General features: G+C 45.2%; 1 protein-coding gene across 1 annotated transcript in view; it reads right to left on the bottom strand.

The window, feature by feature from the left end:
- The window catches only part of LOC117366224, a 75,020-nt gene that overhangs the window by 14,920 nt on the left and 39,981 nt on the right, over positions 1-20,119 (bottom strand). The gene's annotated exons all lie outside the window — the stretch shown is intronic.

Here is a 20,119-nt window from a genome sequence, read left to right as displayed (position 1 = left end):
CAGCAACAGATTCAGTCCATATACCATAGCCAAGATTTCATTTATACAGGCTAAAATGTTTAAAAGAGGACCTAAGGGATATCAGACAGCCCTCCAAACAGCATAGTTTGGATGGGTAAATTCCTCATTTGTCCCAAGGTACAAAATATAAAATACCTTGGGACAAATGAGGAATTTACCCATCCAAACTATGCTGTTTGGAGGGCTGTCTGATATCCCTTAGGTCCTCTTTTAAACCTTTTAGCCTGTATAAATGAAATCTTGGCTATGGTATATGGACTGAATCTGTTGCTGTGAGAGTTTGCTGTATGTTTTGAAATAAGGAAGTTTACTGTAAGATGGCTCTGCTACTCCAGATATACTCTATCCCCTCCTGCTCCTTGCAGGCATCTTAGAAGAGAGGTACTGGAGCAGAGCATCCCTGCTGCTCTGGAGTCTGAAAAGAAATGGTGGAACTGTGTTCCAGGCCATTCCCCCATAAATTAAGCCCAGGGGCCTGTCCAAAGTAGGTGCCCTCCCCAACCAGCATTTCTCCCTCCCCCACAGATGTTCTGGATAGGATTATCATATTTGTGAAGACACAAAAGAACACACATGACCCTGCTCACACTCCACCCATTTTCTTGGTCTCCCTTCCTATCTTCTGTACTCTTTTAGTGCTTCTCCTTCTCTCTCTACCTTCCTCCAACCCTCCTCCCCCTGAGTGATTCTCTCTCTTTCTCTCTCCTTCCAACCCCCCTATCTTGTGAGTGCTTCTTTCTTTCCTTCCAACCCCAACCGTCCCCCCCATGTAGGTGTTCCTCTCTCTCCTTCCAATCTCCTCTCCTGCTGTTTCTGTCTCTCCACTCCCATCCAGCACTACCCTACTCCATGCTATTTTCTCCAACACTCTCTCCTTTCCATAATGCTTCTCCAGCCCTCCCTCCTTCCATGCAGTTTCTCCAGCCCGCTCCCTCCCTGCATGATGTTTCTACAGCTCCCTCCTTTCCCCTCCCCTTCCTCCTTGGACACTGCTTCCCCTCATGACCTCTCTAGCTCCCGACTCCTCCATTTACCTCTTCCCTGAGTCCAGCTGCTATAATTGAATCTTCGGACAGCCAACAGCAGCAACAAGGTAAGCCTGTTGCTGTCAGCCTGCCCTGGAAGCCTCCTCTCTGCAGCCACTTCCTGTTCCTGCCTAGGGTGGACTTAGAGAGACAGCTTCTGGGACAGGCCAACGGCAGCAGACTTGCCTCATTGCTGCTGCAGGCCAAAGATTCAATTATAGTGGCTGGGCCCAGGGAAGAGGTAGATGGAGGAGTCAGGAGAGCCAGCTAAACCCGGACAGACTCCCCCGATTTAAAAAAAAAAAACTGTCCAGACACCTGGACAGTCCTCAAAAAAAGATGGCATGTCCGGGTTATCCCGAATGTCTGGTAACTCTGGTACTGGGATCTCTCCACTGCATGAGGTGAGTCGCAATTGAAAGGAAACTCCAGAGTGAGAGGGCATGGGATGAAGTTAAGAAGTGATAGGCTCAGGAGTAATCTAAAGAAATACTTTTTTATAGAAAGGTTGGTAGATGCTTGAATAGTAGAGGTGGTGGAGACAAAGAATGTGGCTGAATTCAAGAAAGCATGTGACAAGCATGTGGGATCTGTTATGGAGAGGAGGGAGATAGTGGATGCTGCAGATGGGCAAACTGGAGGCACCATTTGGCCTTTATCTGCCGTCATAAGCCGTCAATAAGCAAAATTTCTTTTAGAGGAAAGCATAATGGTATGAGACCCAGGAGTAACATCAGAAAACATTTGTTCAGGGAAAGGGTAACAGATGCAAGGAGTATCTACTGGCCTCCCAAGGGAGATGGTAAAAATGAAAATAATAACAGAGAGAAAGTGAAGGGAAAGCCAGAGATGATCTGGAATCTATGGCCCATTGCATGAGGAATGAAACTGGATAGACTGGATGGGACTTAGCTGCCAACAGATTCTCAGTGACTATTTTTATAGAATTCTTCAGAGAAGGCTGGAAGAAAGGAATGATTCATAGCTTGAGAGATTGACAGACAGCAGGAATTTTACTGTAAATGCTTCAGTTTACTATGTGGTATATCAAGTTAAAAAAAAAAAAATTAATAAAATGCTAATTTCTGCAGAATTATCAGGTTCCCCTGTGCACTGGCAAAGTTATGTGCTCAAAAGAAGTGAAACTCTCCCCCTTCTGGGGGAACCACGATGGGGAAAAGCTCCCCACATTGCTCAAGGGCAGAATTATATGAATATGCACATACAAACAAATTTGAGAAAACTTATTACTAATCAGAGCAAACTAATTACAGCATTTTTAATTCCACAAGGTTTGCTCATTCAAAATTTTATCTCCTTCCAAAAGGGAAAATTTCCCAGGGGATAAAATAAAATCAGATATGCATTGTCTTTTTTTGTGTTGAATTTCTTTTAAAAATAATTGCAACATACAGTACAGTTATGCATTACATGAGGGTATTGCTCTACTATGACCCTCCTCATCTCTCACATTGTGAAATGTTTATTCTCTGTGCTACCCATGGTTGTTTAAGGTTAAAAACAACCAATTTTTCAATGAAGTGAATGTTGCCATTTTGCTACTGTTTCCCATCTAGAGGTTCTCTGACCCCCATTGCAGTCCACAGGGAACTTAAAATGCTTCTGTCTTTTTTCTTACCAACTCTCTCTTTGGTACTTTGAAATACCTTTACATGCTGAAAGTGTTTCTAGGATGGAGGGAATCAATCAATCTGGCAATGGGTGGGGAAGTGAGACACATAAGGGGTGGATGAAACAAAACTTACCAGACAGCAACACATAATGAAAAACTTGATGGACATATTTTCAAATGTTGTACATTGAGATGCAGTGCTGCCCTTTCTCTTTATGGGTCATTGATTCTGATCCGTACCTCTCTAGCAGTGCCACATCATCCCCCATCCAGTACTTCCACAGAAACGGCTCTACAAGATGAGTGGAGGGGAAGTGGTAGGAGTAGTCTTATGGTTAGTGCAGTGGACTGAGATACTAGGGAAGTGGGCTCAATTCCCATTGCAGCTCTATGTGACCCTGGGCAAGTTACTTAAATTTCCATTGCCCCAGGTACAACAACTTAGATTGTGAGCCCACTAGGGAGGGAGAAGGTACCTACAAATAGGATTGAATTCTGTATATGGTGCCAAAAGACAAAACCCAACTATTTTGAGTAGTGGTGTAGCAAGGGTGAGAGGCGTCCCTCCCCCCCCCCCCCCCCCGCTCCTTCCCCAATCCTGCCTGCTGCATGCGCCCCCTTCTCTTCCTTTCCCTTAAACCTTTAGTTGAAGTTGTTGGCTTGCAGCGGTCAACAGTGTGCTCCTCGTGACCCTGTCAGCTCTCCCACTGACGCCAAAGGGGTCGTGAAGAGCATGTATTTGACCCTGCGAACAACAACTTCATCTAGAGCAATGGGGGGGAAGGGAAGGGGACACACGCTTGGAGGTGAGGTATGGTAAGAGGCAGGGGGGCAGAGAGGAGGTGGGGTGCCAACGCCCCCACCAACATGGCGCCCGGGGTGGACCACCCCCTTACTACACCACTGATGTTGAGTGCTGTTCGAATCGGCACTTACAGTTAGGCATGGTTACACCCAAGAATTTCACCTAACTTTAGGTGTGTCCATTTGCACCAACTATTATGTGGTGCAAATCCTCATCCCTAAATTAGGTGTAGATCTCCATCCCCCCCTTAGTCTATAATTATGCACATAAATTCTAAGTACGCCTCCGATCTGCTCATGACCCTCCCATTTCTGTGCCCCCTTTTTGGACTCGCACGTAAAATGTAGGTATATAGCTTTTAATTAAATACAATTAGCACTAAAAAAATTTTTGTTGGAATGTCAATTAGAAACATAGAAACATGACAGCAGATAAAGGCCGAATGGCCCATCCACTTGGCCCATCCACAACCTCCTCCTCTCCATAAGAGATCCCACATGCCTGTTCCATGCTATCTTGGATTCAGACACAGTCTTCATATCCACCACCTCCATCGGGAGATTATCCCATGCACATCTACCACTCTTTATGTAAAGAAGTATTTTCTTACGTTATTCCTGAGCCTATCATATTTTAACTTCATCAGAATTCATCATTATTCAATTAAGTTGCTTGCACAAATTGGGGTATGCTCAAATTTGCCCATGCAACTCACAGAGCCATATGTAGAATCCAGGAGATAATGTGTACAGCATTGTGTATATCCACAGTATGTCTAGTAGCCTTATAGAAATAAGAAGTTGTGGTAGTAGTACAAACACTGACCTCTAGAGGGGGCTCTAGTACTAGTGGTATGTTTGGTGGAGAATAATAGCTTATAGCAGTGTTCTTCAATGCATGACCTGGGAATAAATAGCAGCCCTTATAATCCGTTTGGTTTCTTTTTCTGCCAAGAAAAGGAAAGTAGATGATCGGAAAAGCCAAATGATTGATGGTCAAGGCATTTCTTAATTGATGAAGAGAATGCACAGCCCCAACAAAAAGTTTGAAAGTGGGCAGTGCTGCAACCTCACACAAGAAGATACCTGGCAGCTTTCCTTAAGCTCATTTGAATCCAAAGTGGCCCTGACTTAAACATTATAGACTACTGGCTTATGGGGAAAACAAACTGCTGTCATACTTTTAAAAAGGGGAAGTTCCTAGGTCACGATGCTTTCATTAAAATCATAAAGAATTATAAGAGTAAACTAATGATTTATTGTTAATTTTGACCCTTCAACTGAAAACCAAAATTTGTGTGTGGGGGGGAGGAGGGGGGAGCCTGAAATAGTAGAAAAAACTAAGCTCAAAAAATGTCTGAAACTTCAAATAATGAATGCCTTTGCAGCGCCTGAGGCAGGCAGTCTGAGCCTGACTCGGAAAACAAAGGTCAAACATTCTCCATTAGCAGCAGGAAGCTGGGCCCACCAGGAATCCCCTGTTGGGGTTCCTCTTTTCTGAAATCCAGCACAGGACAGTAGATGAGGGGCCAAGGCACTGTCAGGCCCTGCCTGAACTTCCGAGCCATTTCCGTGACAACTGCAGGAGGGAAGGCTTTGCTGTGTTGCAGGCACCACATTAATCAAGACTGGAGAAACAAGTCTATGGCGTGGTGAATTTCACAGCTAAGTCAAGGCAACGAAAATCTGGGGGTCATCACAAGGCCACTGAGACGTCTGCTTGTCAGCTTTGCACTCTCCGGAACAGAACCCCACTCTCTCCTCTTAACTGGTTCCAGCCTCTGACCTCATTCATTGGGTACATCTGCTATTGTGAGTCCTAAAATGATCTAGAGAAATCTCAGGCCACAAACCTTTTCAGGGTTTTTTAAGTCCAGTTTCTCCTCAACAGGTGATGTCTGACAACCACAGACTGCCAGGAGGCTGAATTCTCCTAGGCTATAAATCTCTTCCAGCATCAATCAGGACAACATGCCTTCTTGTAGCAAGCATACTGTCATGAATCTCCTGGTACCAGGTCAGAAATCAGGCACTAGTGTTTAAGTGGCATCCAGTGGCATAGCAAGGGTTAGAGGCGACTGGGGCAGTGGTGCCCCTTCCCTGCCCCTCTCTTTGCCCCCCCCTACACACACACACGCTCCTTCCCCGCCTAGGTTTACCAGATTTTCTGTCTGGAAAATCCAGACCCCTAGATCCACCCCAGGCCTGCCCAGGCCCACCCATCCCCACCCCGTCACGCCCTACTACTGCCCTGTCACACCCCCGATCCCACCCCAGCCCCGCTCCCCACTGCCTGTTCTCATCAGGCAGCACATCTGCGCATGCACAGCGGATGAGATGCAATGATGTCATGTGCACGCATACGTGCTGTCATCGTGTCATATCCGCGGATGCCCTCCTGCACGAAGGAAAACTTTTCAAAATCTGGACAAAGTGCCGGGTTTTGAAAAGCCATCCAGACCCCCGGATACGTCCTCAAAGAAGGACATGTCTGGGGAAATCCGGACATCTGGTAACCCTATCCCTGCCCCCTCCTGCCATGTGCACACTGCTTTCCTTCCCTTGTACCTCTGCAATGTTCTGTCAGCTCTTCCTCTGAAGTCACTTCCTAGGCGCGAGTCCAGGAAGTGATGTCAGAGGGCCTTGTTGTTTGTTTTTGGAACTTTACTTGTTATGGAACTTTGATACAAACTGTAAATAAAGGCTCAGTGTCCACAGGTTGGATGTGACATCTCCAGTGCCTCTCTTTGTTGATTTTGCTTTGCCTCGAGGCCTGGTACCTTCTTTCCCCTTCCCCTATTAACATTAATTTGGCCAATGGCATGCCAAAGGTGCTTCAGTTTCGAAAACTGTCTTTTCTTGACAAGTAAAACCACTAAACCAAGGAGAAATCCATTCGAGTGGAGCAATCTTATCATGTTCTGAGCTCATTATTAAAACCCAAATGATATATTTCCTCACAATCCACAGATGGCAAAAAATAAAATGTAGGTATAATACAAGTAGCATTCATTAAATCCATCTGTAGGATTTTTATTCACCCGCATTTATTTAATTTTCTATACTGTTCTCTCAGGGGAGCTCAGAATAGTTTACATTAATTTATTCAGTTACTCAAGCATTTTTCCCTGTCTGTCTCTGGGTTCACAATCTATCTAATGTGTCTGGGGCAATGAGGGGATTAAGAGACTTGCCCAAGCTCACAAGGAACAGCATGGGTTTGAACCCATAACTTTAGGGTACTGAGGTTGTAGCATTAACCACTGCACCACACTCTTCCTGATGACCCACTGGATTGTGTCATGGGCTACAAAGCTCTAGCACTGTGTTACTCTACTTGCCTGACAATGGCTAGAATGCCCTATGAAAAAGTCCAGAAACAGAGCATTTTGTGCCCTCAGTCTGAGTCCTGTAACAAGGAACCTCGTTCGCTGGCTGTTCTGCTGTATGTACAATAAGAACACAACTGAATTGTGAAAAGCTGGTTAGTCATACTCTGCTGTGTAAGTAGCATTAATAAACTTGGAGACAAAATGTTAGAGAAACCAAGAATCTCTAGAGCATTTAATAAATTCTAAAGAATGTGAAGGATTAGTGCTAGAAAACAAAGGTCATGCTAGGGCTTTTCATCAAACGTTCTTATTTTTATGTTATAATAGTCTCACAGAAGCCTTAGGAAAGTCCCTAGTCTGTACCTGCTGCTCCTGAGGAGTGAAACAGCACCATTCGTTGCTCATTAAAAGAGCTTAAAATAGCTGCAAGATCATTTTGGTCATAGCTAAGCTCAGATTTTTCATCTGGTAATAAGGTAGTTTACAATAGAGTGATAGATTAGAAAGTTCAGGATAGATGTTAACAGCATAGAGACGGATTACAGTCATAACAGGCATCTTAAGGTGGATTTATGGAGGAGCAGATGGCCATCCATTCATCGTTTCTTCTAGCCCATATTCTTGCAGCAAATGTAGAAAGGATAAAAGCATGAATTTAGGCCTTAGAATGGTTGTTGAGAAACTGATTCTTCCCTCAGGACGCGTCTTCCACATTGAGACTGCCCGGAAAAGAACTTAATCACACCATCTACCACGCCTCTGGAACAAACTACCTACCCACATAAGATCATTAGAAGATTTCAGGAAGGCAATAAAAACTCACCTCTTCCCTTGACTCTCTACAAGAGTACTCCAACCCAAATTTCCCAGACATTCTGAAAAAGGGCACCGACCCTCCACTATCTCAAGTCTCATATGTTGATGTGCTCCGTCTTACTGTGCCATGTACTGTCGCCCATTGTATTGCTGAGAGAGGAAGGGGAGAAGAGGAAGACCTGTGCATGTATGTGCAGGTGAAGATGTGAAGTCCTCTATGGCACTAGAGGTGAAGGCAGACTCCCTGAAATCCCCAGCATAATTATAATAGAAACAGGCCAATACAGTTAAAGGCCTAAGATGGCTGCTGAGAAGCCTGAAATGGCTGAAGATACATTCTGACTAAAGCTGTCAGCTTTTTACACAATTTATTTCTGTGTTCCTGAGAAAAGCATACTTCTGCTTTTCTGAGAAGAGCAAGTCATGCAGAAAGCAAGGCTGAAAATAACAATTCTTGTGAAAAGCAACCCTCCACCCAAGTCAACATGGCCATCTGTTAGAAGTTTCATAAGAATAAGGATATGAAACTTAGAAGACTAACCAGAGTTGGACCCAGGTGTTCAGAATTGAGGATCTTGGTATATTAACAGGACATTTAGGGGGAAGTAGAATAGTTCTAGTGAAAAGGGCGTTACGCACAGTATCACTCAAAATGTTAACCAATCAATGAACTAATAAATGTAATGACGTGTGTAAGTGACCAATGAAAATGTAAAATGTAATATACACTCACTTGGGCTTAGGCTATCAAAAGCATATAAAAGATAGCTCTTTTAGCTATGAGAGGAGGATGACATCCAGGTATACTCAAGCGCTTGAGGCATACTGCCTGTCAGCTCCATATGCTGTAAGGATTTGCTCTTGTAACCTGTTATTGATTGTTAATAAAATATATATTAATTATACCAGCATATTGGGTTTCCGTGAGGTCAGTTCTTGAAGACCCTGAACAGGGGGCTTCTTCATTGCTCATCATATAATGTTCTATCGTACCAAGTCCTCTCCAAGTCCAGAGGTATAATGTATAGCCTCCACTGCTATGCGTGGTCTCATCTAGGTTTACCAGATTTTACTTTAGTAAAATCTGAACCCCCCTAGGCCTGCCCCCAGGTCCACCCAGTTCCACCCTTCCCTACCCCATTATACCCCAGTCCCGCCCCCCAATCCCACACTAGTTCCCCCCCTCACACACACACACACTGCCCACCTGCCCGACGTGATTTTGAGGAAGCTTTTCGAGACCCAGGCAAAGTGCAGGGTTATGAAAAGCTATCCAGACTCCCAGACGTGTCCTCAAAAAGGAGGACATGTCTGGGAAAATCCGGTAACCCTAGTTCCATCGTACTATGTCTGACCATGCCAAGTTTTGAAATGCAATGTTATCTGCCATATTTTGTCATACTGTCACCATTTCTGTCATACTGTACATCATACCTACCACACCATGTTTTCTATACTATGTCTACCATGGTACGATTTCTCAAACTATGTCTGCCATACAGTGTTTAGCATTCCATGTCTACCATGTTAGGTTTTATCATGCTATGCTTGCCTTACTATTTTTGCCATGTCGTGTCATACTAGATTAGCCATGCTTTTCATACATGTCTCACATACCATGTTTTGTCATATTATGTTTTTCCATGCTTTGTTAACTATGTTTTGCAATTTTGTCAGACAATGTCCTGCCATGCCATGTAATCCGTTCTGAGCTCTTCTGGGAGGATGGGACATTACATCAAATCAATCAATATATTGTACATCAAGTTAAAATTTGAACCACAAGTCAGCTCAGGCCCAATACCCAGGACATTCCCTTTTGCAGCAGGGTAGAAAGACCGTTCATGTTTGTACATCTTTTCCTCTGATCATTTCCTAGGTCAAGGGTTCTTTATGCTGGTTTTAAAATGAATAAAGATTTTTTTAAAAAGGGTCCTTAACCAGTGGTGCCCAAACCCCCCAAGGGGTGCGGGAAGAGGTCAAGTAGAGAAGGGTTTTGAAATCTGAGGCAATTTATGAAAACTTTCTAGATAGAAAGAAGGCAGTTTTTAGGACAGTTTTACTAATATAGCTGTGTTCTACTGTTATTGTAGTGACATATGTAGCTATCAGTAGCAGGGGCATAGCAAGGGTAGGAGGCGTCCGGGGCGGTGGCATCCCCATGCACCCTCCTCTCTGCTCCGCCCCCCCCCCCCCGCACCTTCTGTGCCAACCCTCCTCCATACCTTCCTCTCCACCCCCCTGCTCCTCCTGCACCACACTAGTGACCTCCCTTCCAATCCCCGTACCTCTTGAAATCTATGCCAGCATGAGTGCAAGCAGCTTCTCCAGTCTGCTGCTCATGCTGGCTTTCTCTCTGATGTCACTTCCTGGCCCCGTGACCCAGAAGTGATTTCAGAGGGAGCCAGGCCAGTGCGAGCAGCAGGCTAGAAGTAGTTGCTTGCGCTGGCGAAGATTTTAAGTAGTTACTGGGGCGGGGCATGGCATGGGGGGGGCATAGAGGTGCCGACTCCCCAACCAAGACAGCACCCAGGATGTTCCCCCCCCTCTTACTATGCCACTGATCAGTAGTCAGTAGTAGGCATGTGGTTTAGGAATCTGCTGCAAGGGTTTCATTGATTGGTTAAAGGGCCGTGGGAACCCCTGTCCAAGGGAAGCATGTAATTCTCCCCTTCTTTTTTTTTTCAAATTAAATGCATGAACCGGTGTCAGGTCAAAAGCGCGCCGGGACAAAGGCGCGAGCAGACAACTGAGCGCAGCGCGGAGGCGCGCACCAAAGTAAAAGACTGTTTTTAGGGACTACGACGGGGGGTGTGGGGGGAACCCCCCCACTTTACTATATACAGATCGCGCCGCATTGTGGGGGCGTTGTGGGGGGTTTGGGGGGTTGTAACCCCCACATTTTACTGAAAACTTAACTTTTTCCCTGTTTTTAGGGAAAAAGTTACGTTTTCACTAAAATGTGGGGGGTTACAACCCCCCACAACGCCGCCGCGATCTGTATTAAGTAAAGTGGGGGGGCTCCCCAACAAAAACCCCCGTCGCAGCCCCTCCTCCACCACCACCACCAAAGCCACAATAGTTTCCCACGCACCTTCCTACAGACTTCCACCCCATTCCCGTGGTATACCCTTTTTTCATCCCTCCCCCCCCCCCCACCAACTAGGATTACGAGATATCCGGATTTACCTGGACATGTCCTTTTTTTAGGGGACTGCCTGGGTGTCCGGACTGGTTTTCAAAACCCGGCAGTTTGTCCGGGTTTTGACAACCTTGTCTCTTCAGGGCAGCTTTTGGAGGGCCTCTACGCATGCGGGGATGCGACGCAATGATATCAAATGCATACATGCAAATTGCCCAAAAATGGCTCACCGTCTCATGGTAGAGCTGATGGAAACAAAGACTGAATTCAAGAAAATATGAGACAGGCATGTGGGATCTCTTAGGGAGAGGAGAAGATAGTGGATGCTGCAGATAGGCAGACTGGATGGGCCATTTGGCCTTTATCTGCCCTCATGTTTCTATGTTTACCCCCATCTCGCATTCACATTTTCACCACTGAATTCGGTTTTAGATTTTTAAGTGCCTTCAATTCCCTCAGCACTTAAAATCCATTTTTTCTATTTGTTTCCTGTTGAGAACTGGACCAATTTAGGTCAGTGGAAATCACAAACGGTTTGAAAGCGGCCCTGCAATTCAACTTGTAGGGTCATGAAATGGTTAACTGTTGTTTGAAATACTGCTCTGGCCTACATAGCTGGAAACAGTGTACAATCTATTGACATCATCTGCTTGAAATGTATGTCCCTACCTTACCACATTGTAAGCTAAATAGATAAGAGTTTGAGCCATGATGTACCTTGCCCTCCTGAACATGTAACATTTAGAACTGCACGGCTTAGATAAGCAGATAAATGAACTAGCTTCCTATAGGACTATAAGTTGTACTCCTGAACCTATCATAAGTGCTGGCTTAGGACCAATAATAATTGTAGAAAGTTATAGAAGTAACAAATGAAAATTGTAGTTTTTGCATATATTAGTTTGCATATGCTTAGTGAAAAGGGCATAAAAGTCCATGCATTTCCTGTTTCTAACACTCTTGTAAGCAGGCTGTTCACTGCACAAGGGTCCGGCATGCTGTAAATAAACCTCTTGTACTTTCATCACGCCTCTGACTTTGTGTGTCCAAGTGACCTTTCAAACTTAACCCATTGCCTCAGATATAAATTTAGACTATAAACTCTCCAGAGATGGGAAAATCCCTATGGAATGTAACTCACCTTGAGCTACTGCTGAAAAAAAGCAAACTAACTCCAAATAAATAGCTAGATAAAGCTTCCATATCCTGACTTACAAATGTTTATGGAAGCTATACAAATGGTGAGTGTTGTCTTTCAGACTTGTGCTAATTTAACCTTTTTTTTTAGCATTCTCTATAAATAAAAGGCAGCTGAAGGTCACAGGTGTGAAAGAGTATATCTAGGGTTACTAGACGTCTGGAAAAACACGGACATGTCCTCTTTTTAGAGGACTGTCCGGGTGCCCTAGGGTTACCAGATGCACTTTGTCCAGGTTTTGAAATGCTTCCAAATAGCAGCAACATCGGGACAGCATCTGCCCATGCGCGGATGCAACCTGGGTGATATCATTGCATCAAACCAGTGCATGTGCAGATGCCCTCCCAACAAGCGAACAGGTTTAGGGGGCGTTGCTGGTGGGTCTGGGGGCGGGGCTATAGGTCCAGATTTTCGTTATGGAAAATCTGGTAACCCTAGGGTGCCCGGACCAACTTTCAAAAACCCAGCAGTTTGTCCCAGTTTTGGAAAGCTCTGGTCACATGTGGAGAGCCTCTGAGCATTCAAAGATAATGTCACACATGTCAGCGCATGCTCTGAGGCCCTCGGACGTGGCCCGGAGGTCAGGAATTAGAATAAGAGCCTTTCTGGGGGTGGGACTGGGAGCAGAACAGGGTGGGGTTAGAGGCGGAATGGGGGCAGGGCTGGAGGCAGAATGAGGCGGGTTAGGGTAGAACAAGGCGGGGCTGGGGAGGAATGGGGCGTGGCAGTCAGAATTTTTGGACGCAAAATCTGGTAACCCTAAGCATATCTGTGAGGCCCAAGAAAAGCTGCAGGAGAAGCGTAGGGGTTAGAGCACTGGGGTAACAACCAGGGAAGCCAAATTCAAATCCCACTGCTGCTCCTTGTGAATTTGGGCCAATCACTTAATCCTCCATTGCCTTAGGTATAAACTTAGATTGTAAGTAGAGAATGACACGGTGACAAAATTCATCACCGTTCCCGTCCCCGCAGATAACCGCGGGAAAAAATCCCATGTCATTTTCTAGTGTCTATTTCAACCTCAGTCCTTCTACACTAGCATTCTTCAAAGCAAAGCTTGTGGGTCAGTGGTTGTGGCCATTCATACTCTCATTCTTATGTGAGCCAAGGATAATGAAGCCATTGTGACATCACTGATGTGATTGGCTCTTAGGCACTAGTGGAATGAGGCATTATGACATCACAATATCTGCTCTGGATACCAGAGACTGTCATTCTGTAGTGTCTGTTTCAACCTCAGTCCTTCTACACCAGCATTCTTCAAAGCAAAGCTTGAGGGTCAGTGGTTGTGGCCATTCATACTCTGATTCTTCCCTCTCTCCTTAAAGAATGACATGAAGATGGTTTCCCGCGGTTATCCGCGGGGACGGGGACGGTGATGAATTTTGTCACCGTGTCATTCTCTAATTGTAAGCCCTCCAGAGACAACAAAATATCTACGTGAATGTGACTCACCATGAGCTAAATCAAAATAAATAAAATAAACCCTTACTTTCTCAGTCCCAGGCTCTGCCCACATATGAAAACATTAAGCACAACATTTGCAGAGATGGCCAGTTTCAGCTGGAGCTATTGTGACAGTACTGGATTTCTGACCAACCCATCCTGATGCATTATGGAACTTGCAACATTGATTTCAATGGGCAGGGTCAGGCACTCCAAGTCCCATACTACCTTGAGATGTAAGTTCAGAACTAGGCCTGCCCCAAAGTCTCCAGCCTGGAATTGGGTAATTTGGTATCTCTGCATTTGAACAGATTCGAATAAAAGTGAATTTATCTGGAGAAGGTAGACTAGAGTTACCAGATTTTACGATTGTAAAATCCGGACCCATGGCTCTGCCCTAGCCCAGCCCCAGCCCAGCCCCCAACCTCTTCTCATGTTCGGAGCTGCATCAGGAGGGCATCTACACATGCGCAGATGTGACACGATGATGTTACATGCATGTGTGCATGCATGTGGCGTCACTGCGCTGCATGCACAGATGACTTCCTGACACGGTTCCGAGCTGGAAGCTTTTTAAAACCCGGACAAAGTGCTAGATTTTGAAAAGGCATCCGGATGCCCAGACAGTCCTCTAAAAGATGTCAGGTCAAAAGCGCGCCGGGACAAAGGCGTGCGCTGACAATTGAGTGCAGCGCGGAGGTGCGCGCCACAGAAAATTACTGTTTTTACGGCTCCGACGGGGGGGGGCATGGGGGGAACCCCCCCACTTTACTTAATTTAGATCACGCCGCGTTGTAGCTGTGTTGTGACCTCTGGTAACCGTAAGGTAGACCCCTGTAATTTGTTTTTAAGGATGGCTTCCATTGGATTGCAGGTGTTGCCAAAATTCCTAGTTATGTCCTTCTGTTCTGTTAATTTATCCCAATAGGATCTTATTTCCTGCAAATGTCAGTGATGGTTCCTGAATCCACTGGTCTTTACAATATGACCGTTAAGTTGGAGCACTGAACACACTCAAAATATAAAAATATATTTTTCATATACATTGAGAAGTGTTGGCTTAGGCCTAGGCCCTAGGGGCTAGTGTACTGGCCTCTGGTGCAGTGGTTTAGGGCTTAAATTCCAGGCCATCAATAGAAAGCAAAACCTTTTTTCTTTATTCCTAAAACCTACTTCTTTTTCATTTTCATTTTTGTGGTTTAAATATGGCTTTTTAATGAACAAACACTAGTTCTGAGCAGTCTTAGTAATTTTCCGTAGTTGGCACTTTCTGCTGGGGTATGAGAGTACAGAGAGAGACATCCTTTGAAGATACAAATAACATTAACAAAGTTCAGATTCTTCTTCCCTGCTGGGCTGTGTCCAGGAGAAGAGCAGAAGGAGTGGTCTGGGACAACCTCCAAACTATATAGAGAAAAAGAGATTTAAAAGAGATATTTTTCCTTCTGGAAACTATCGGTACATGGGGGGTGGGGGGGAGGGCTTGGGGTTACATTGAAGCACAACTTTAAGAACCCAGTTTTGAAAGCTTGCTCAAAACATGTCTAGCGCAGGTCTTTGGTTTCTTTCTTTAGCTTGTTTGGTTAAGACATCTGGCGGCTAGGGGTTCGAGCGGCTGTATTGAAATCAGAGCCAAGTGCATCTCAGAGCTGCACCCAGTGCTATGTGAGCATTAGTTCCACCTTATGATGATGTATGGTCGGCTTGGAAATGTTATCATATAACACACCAGTGGGAGAAGTGACCCTTGGAGCACATTCCTTGCGCATTCTCGCTTAATACTTTCATGATAATACTGTGAAGCACACAGAACTCATAATTAGGGTTACTAGATGTCCGGATTTCCCCGGACGGCTTTTCAAAACCCAGCACTTTGCCTGAGTTTTGAAAAGAATCTTGTCGGGAGGGGGCTTCCGCACGTGCGCCGATGCAATGCGGTGATGTCACGCGCACGTGCCCATGCGCGTGACCTCATTGTGTTGCATCCGCACATGCGCGGATGCCTTTCTGCCTGATGAGCAGGCAGCAGGAGGCTGGGCTGGGGGGGGCGGAGCTGAGGACAGAGCTGGGGCGTAACAGGGCAGGGATGGGTGGAACTAGGCGGGTCTAGGGGGTCCAGGTTTTACTGACATAAAATCTGAAACCCCTACTCATAATCCTCATCATGTCCTTTCTTACCTTCCACCGCAGCACTGATGAGCCATCCCGTTGACAACTCTGTGTCCTGCTCTCTCAGGGTACAAGTAGGGTTCCAGACATCCGGATTTTCCCGGAGATGCCCTCTTTTTAGAGGACATGTCTGCATGTCCAGATGGCTTTTCAAAACCTGGCACTTTGTCCGGGTTTTGAAACGCTTCTGCCTCGGGACCACGTCGGGAGGGCATCCACGCATGCGCCAATACCCTCCTGACATGGTCCTGAGGACGAGAACAGGTTGAGGGGGTGGGGCTGGGGCGGAACAGGGCATGACTTGGGCGTAACAGGTTGGGGCTGGGTGGAACTGGGCAGGCCAGGCTTTTGGTCCGGATTATACAGGAGTAAATCCTAGGTATACAGCATCCTAAGCCCAATCTTACCATTCACCCACCAACAACATTCTCCTCCCCTACGCAATTCTTTACCTAATCTGCCTCAGACTCTGGTCCCACGGGGTCGCTTCCTTCGAAAACACCCTAACCTCCTTCTTCCCATCCAACAGACACCCCCGACTCTCCCAAGACCACCACCCATCTCTTACCCATTCAGAACCAACTGATCCAGGCCCGTTCCCTATTCCAGCACTCCACAACATTTGCCAGAAACCTAAAACCAACCCCAAAAGACATCACCAGTTACAAAACATCACCCTCGCAGGACCCACCCTACCCCCTACCTCCTACTCCTTCTCCTGTGCTTACCTCAATATAAGATCCATTAGGAATAAAGCCCAGCTAGTGAAAGACTGGCTAACCGAAACCCAGCTGGACCTAGTATTCCTAACCGAGACCTGGCTCATCTCAGATAACGACATAATTATCAATGACATCTTACCCAACGGCTACAAAATCATCCCTCTCTCCAGAAGTTCCCAAAAAAGGTGGTGGAATTACCATCATCCTGAAAGACCTCTTCAACTTCCAAATTATTGGCTCAAAATTTACAGAAGCCCTCAAAATCCTCACCTGTTTCCCATGAAAGCCTGACCTATCCAATCATCTAGTCACCACTCTTTTCTATATCCCGCCCAACAAATGGCATGTGGCCAGTCAAGACTTTTTTGAATTCCTCTTCCTAAATACTTCCGAAGATTAATTCAATCTACTTCTGGGCGACATTAACCTCCACCTGGAATGCCAAGACTCACCTTCGGTTAAGGAAGTATTCTACTTCCTAACCTCCTTAGAATTCTCCATCCCCCTACCATCTGCCACCCATCACAAAGGCCATCACCTAGATCTAATTTCCTTCTCATCCGAGATCCCCACTCCCTCCCCCATCTCCCTCACAAAGGCAAACTGGTACGACAACATCTGGTCAGACCACCTACTCGCCAAATTCCAACTACTCTGGAGTAACACACAGCCTAAACCCTCTATTAACAACAGGAAGGAGACCCCAGCCACAACCTTCAGACTATCCCTGAATCTCACTGAATTCTGGTCCCACTTCAAATTACTCCCTAACTTTGACACAAATCTAGACTTCATTGTAAACTGGAACAATGCCAGCACTATGATCCTAGACAAAATTGCCCCGCTTAAGAAGAGCAAGATAAGACACTACTTAATTGACGGATGGTACAATATGGAACTAACAATACTAAAGTGAAAAGCACACAAACTTGAAAGAATTTCTACCAAAACCAAGAATGAGAAGGACAAGACAACATGGAGATCCATGATACATGAATACAAAAGAATGACAAAAGAAAAACGATGCACCTACTACTTGAATAAAATAGGATTCCCAACTACCAATAGTAAAGAGCTCTTCAAACTAATCAACACTCTATTTGATGTCAACCAACACAAAAGAACTCCCTCCTCCCAACTTCCATCTGCAGAATCCTTTGCGTCCCACTTCAAATCAAAAATCCTCCTACTAATGACATCCTTCCAAAATTCGCCCCCCCCCCATTCTCCCCTTCTCCCCTTCTCCCTCACGTGTCTCCAACTGGACTCAATCCCAGCTGAAATGCACTGGGACCACTTTGAAACCCCTGACTGGTTCCAATTCCTCCAACTGTACAACAAATATGCCAACTCCTATTGCCACCTTGACAGCTGCCCACCTAGCATCATGAAATCAGCTCCTGCACCCTTCAAAGTATTGCCCTATGACGACATCACAACAAATGATCAATGGTATATTCCCAACTGATCTCAGTCATATACTCATCACTCCAATCATCAAAAATCACAAAGATCCTATATCCCTACCCTCCAACTACAGACCAGTAACCAACATCCCCTTCTTCACCAAACTGATGGAAGGTCTGATCAACACAGCTCTCACAAACTACCTTGACAAATTCTCAACACTTCATGAATTTCAATCAGGCTTCCGCACTCACCACAGCACTGAAACCGCCTTAGCCTCCATCGCTGATCACATCTTCCATATCCTTAGCACTGGGAAGCAAGCACTAGTACTCCAATTTGATCTGAGCAGTGCTTTCGACCTGGTGGACCATGATATCTTAATCAACTGCCTGGATGCGATCAGCATTACGGGTCAAGTATTAAACTGGTTCAAAGGCTTCCTAAAATCCTAATCTTACCAAGTTGTCAATGAACAAGTCTACTCACAACCTTGGACCAACCCCTGCAGCATCCCACAAGGTTCTCCCCTCTCTCCCACTCTCTTCAACCTCTACATGGCCCCTCTAGGACACACTCTATCAAAACTGAACCTCAAATCATACATCTATGCGGATGACATCACAATCATCATCCCTATCTCGAACTTTTCATCCGAAACTAGAGACTTCGTTGCTTCAGTCATCAATCAGGTGGCACAATGGACAAATGATTTTAAATTTAAATTAAACCCAGAAAAACCCAAATTCTTCATGGCCTCCCCGACCACCAAAAACACTGAACCCTCACTTAACATAAATGGAAGAAACTTCCCAATCAACTCCACGATAAAAATCATAGGTGTTACCATTGATCAACAGCTCACATTTGAGGCCTATACCAACCTTCTATGGAAACTACACACACTACAACCGTTCTTCGATTTCGCCACATTCAGACTTCTAGTTCAATCTCTGATTCTAAGTTCACTGGACTACTGCAACACTGTATACCTAGGATCTCATAAGAAAACAATTAAAAGACTAAGAATGATTCAAAACACGGCTGTACGTCTGATCTTCGGCCTGAAAAAATCCGACCATATCACCCCATACTACAGAAAATTACATTGGCTGCCGATTGAAGCCAGAATCATCTTTAAATTTGGCTGCCTCTGCTACAAGACACTATTCGGTACCTCGCCCACCTACCTCTTGAATCACTTCGTCCTACAGGATAATCCCTGCCCCACCCGCAAAACATTGATATTTTCAACACCCAAGGGATGCCACTATAAAAGATTCCTAGATAGAACACTTTCCTTCCAAGCAGGCATATGGAACAACACCCTAAGCAACCTCCTCTTGAATTCCCCAACGTATCAAGCTCTCAAGGGAGCCCTCAAAACCCATCTATTCGACAAATTAATCTGATTCTCCAAACCCCTAACTCTTTCTGAAAGCTCCCGCCCCTCTCTTCCCCCCCACCTTCCACCTCTCTCTCTCTGTCCCCTTTCCCCCTACTTCCTTACTTTACTTATATTGTTAACTAGCTGATGCCCCGGCGTTGCACGGGTATTTAATTATAGCAATAACACTGTAAATGGATTCAAATAAAGATACTTTATAGTGGTGAATGAAAGTATTTTTTTACAGCTTAATAAAAAGTAAAATATTCAAATTATAATGTGAAATATTTGACAAAATGAATACAATACAACTAACGCAAAACGTGATTATAAACAACAATTTTAGTTTCACCCCCTGGAGCAAGAACATATAAATTCTTGGGTGAACCCACCCTTGAGCAAGCAACATAGAGTTGTGGGCCGTGAGACCCCTAGAACATATCACCCCAGGTAGTGAGGGACCTGCATACCAAGTTTCGTGCAAATCGGTCAAGCTGTTTTTGAATTACAGTGAGAATGGCAGCTTTTTACATTTTTTCCATTGACATGAATGGGTGAAATCTGATTTTATGTTAGTAGCTCCGCCCACGTGTGCAGGTGGGCCGTGAGACCCCCAGAACATATCGCCCCAGGTAGTGAGGGATCTGCATACCAAGTTTCGTCCAAATCGGTCAAGCCGTTTTTGAATTACAGTGAGAATGGCAGCTTTTTACATTTTTTCCATTGACATGAATGGGTGAAATCTGATTTTATGTTAGTAGCTCCGCCCACGTGTGCAGGTGGGCCGTGAGATCCCAGAACATATCACCCCAGGTAGTGAGGGATCTGCATACCAAGTTTCGTTCAAATCGGTCAAGCCGTTTTTGAATTACTGTGAGAATGGCAGCTTTTTACATTTTTTCCATTGACATGAATGGGTGAAATATGATTTTCTGTTTGTAGCTCCGCCCACATGTGCAGGTGGGCCGCGAGACCCCCAGAACATATCACCCCAGGTAGTGAGGGACCTGCATACCA

Source organism: Geotrypetes seraphini, chromosome 8 (assembly GCF_902459505.1).
Source record: "Geotrypetes seraphini chromosome 8, aGeoSer1.1, whole genome shotgun sequence".
NCBI classification, from domain to species: Eukaryota; Metazoa; Chordata; class Amphibia; order Gymnophiona; family Dermophiidae; genus Geotrypetes; species Geotrypetes seraphini.
The sequence above is the reverse complement of the archived record's forward strand: the minus strand, read 5'-3'. Positions and strand labels throughout refer to the sequence as shown.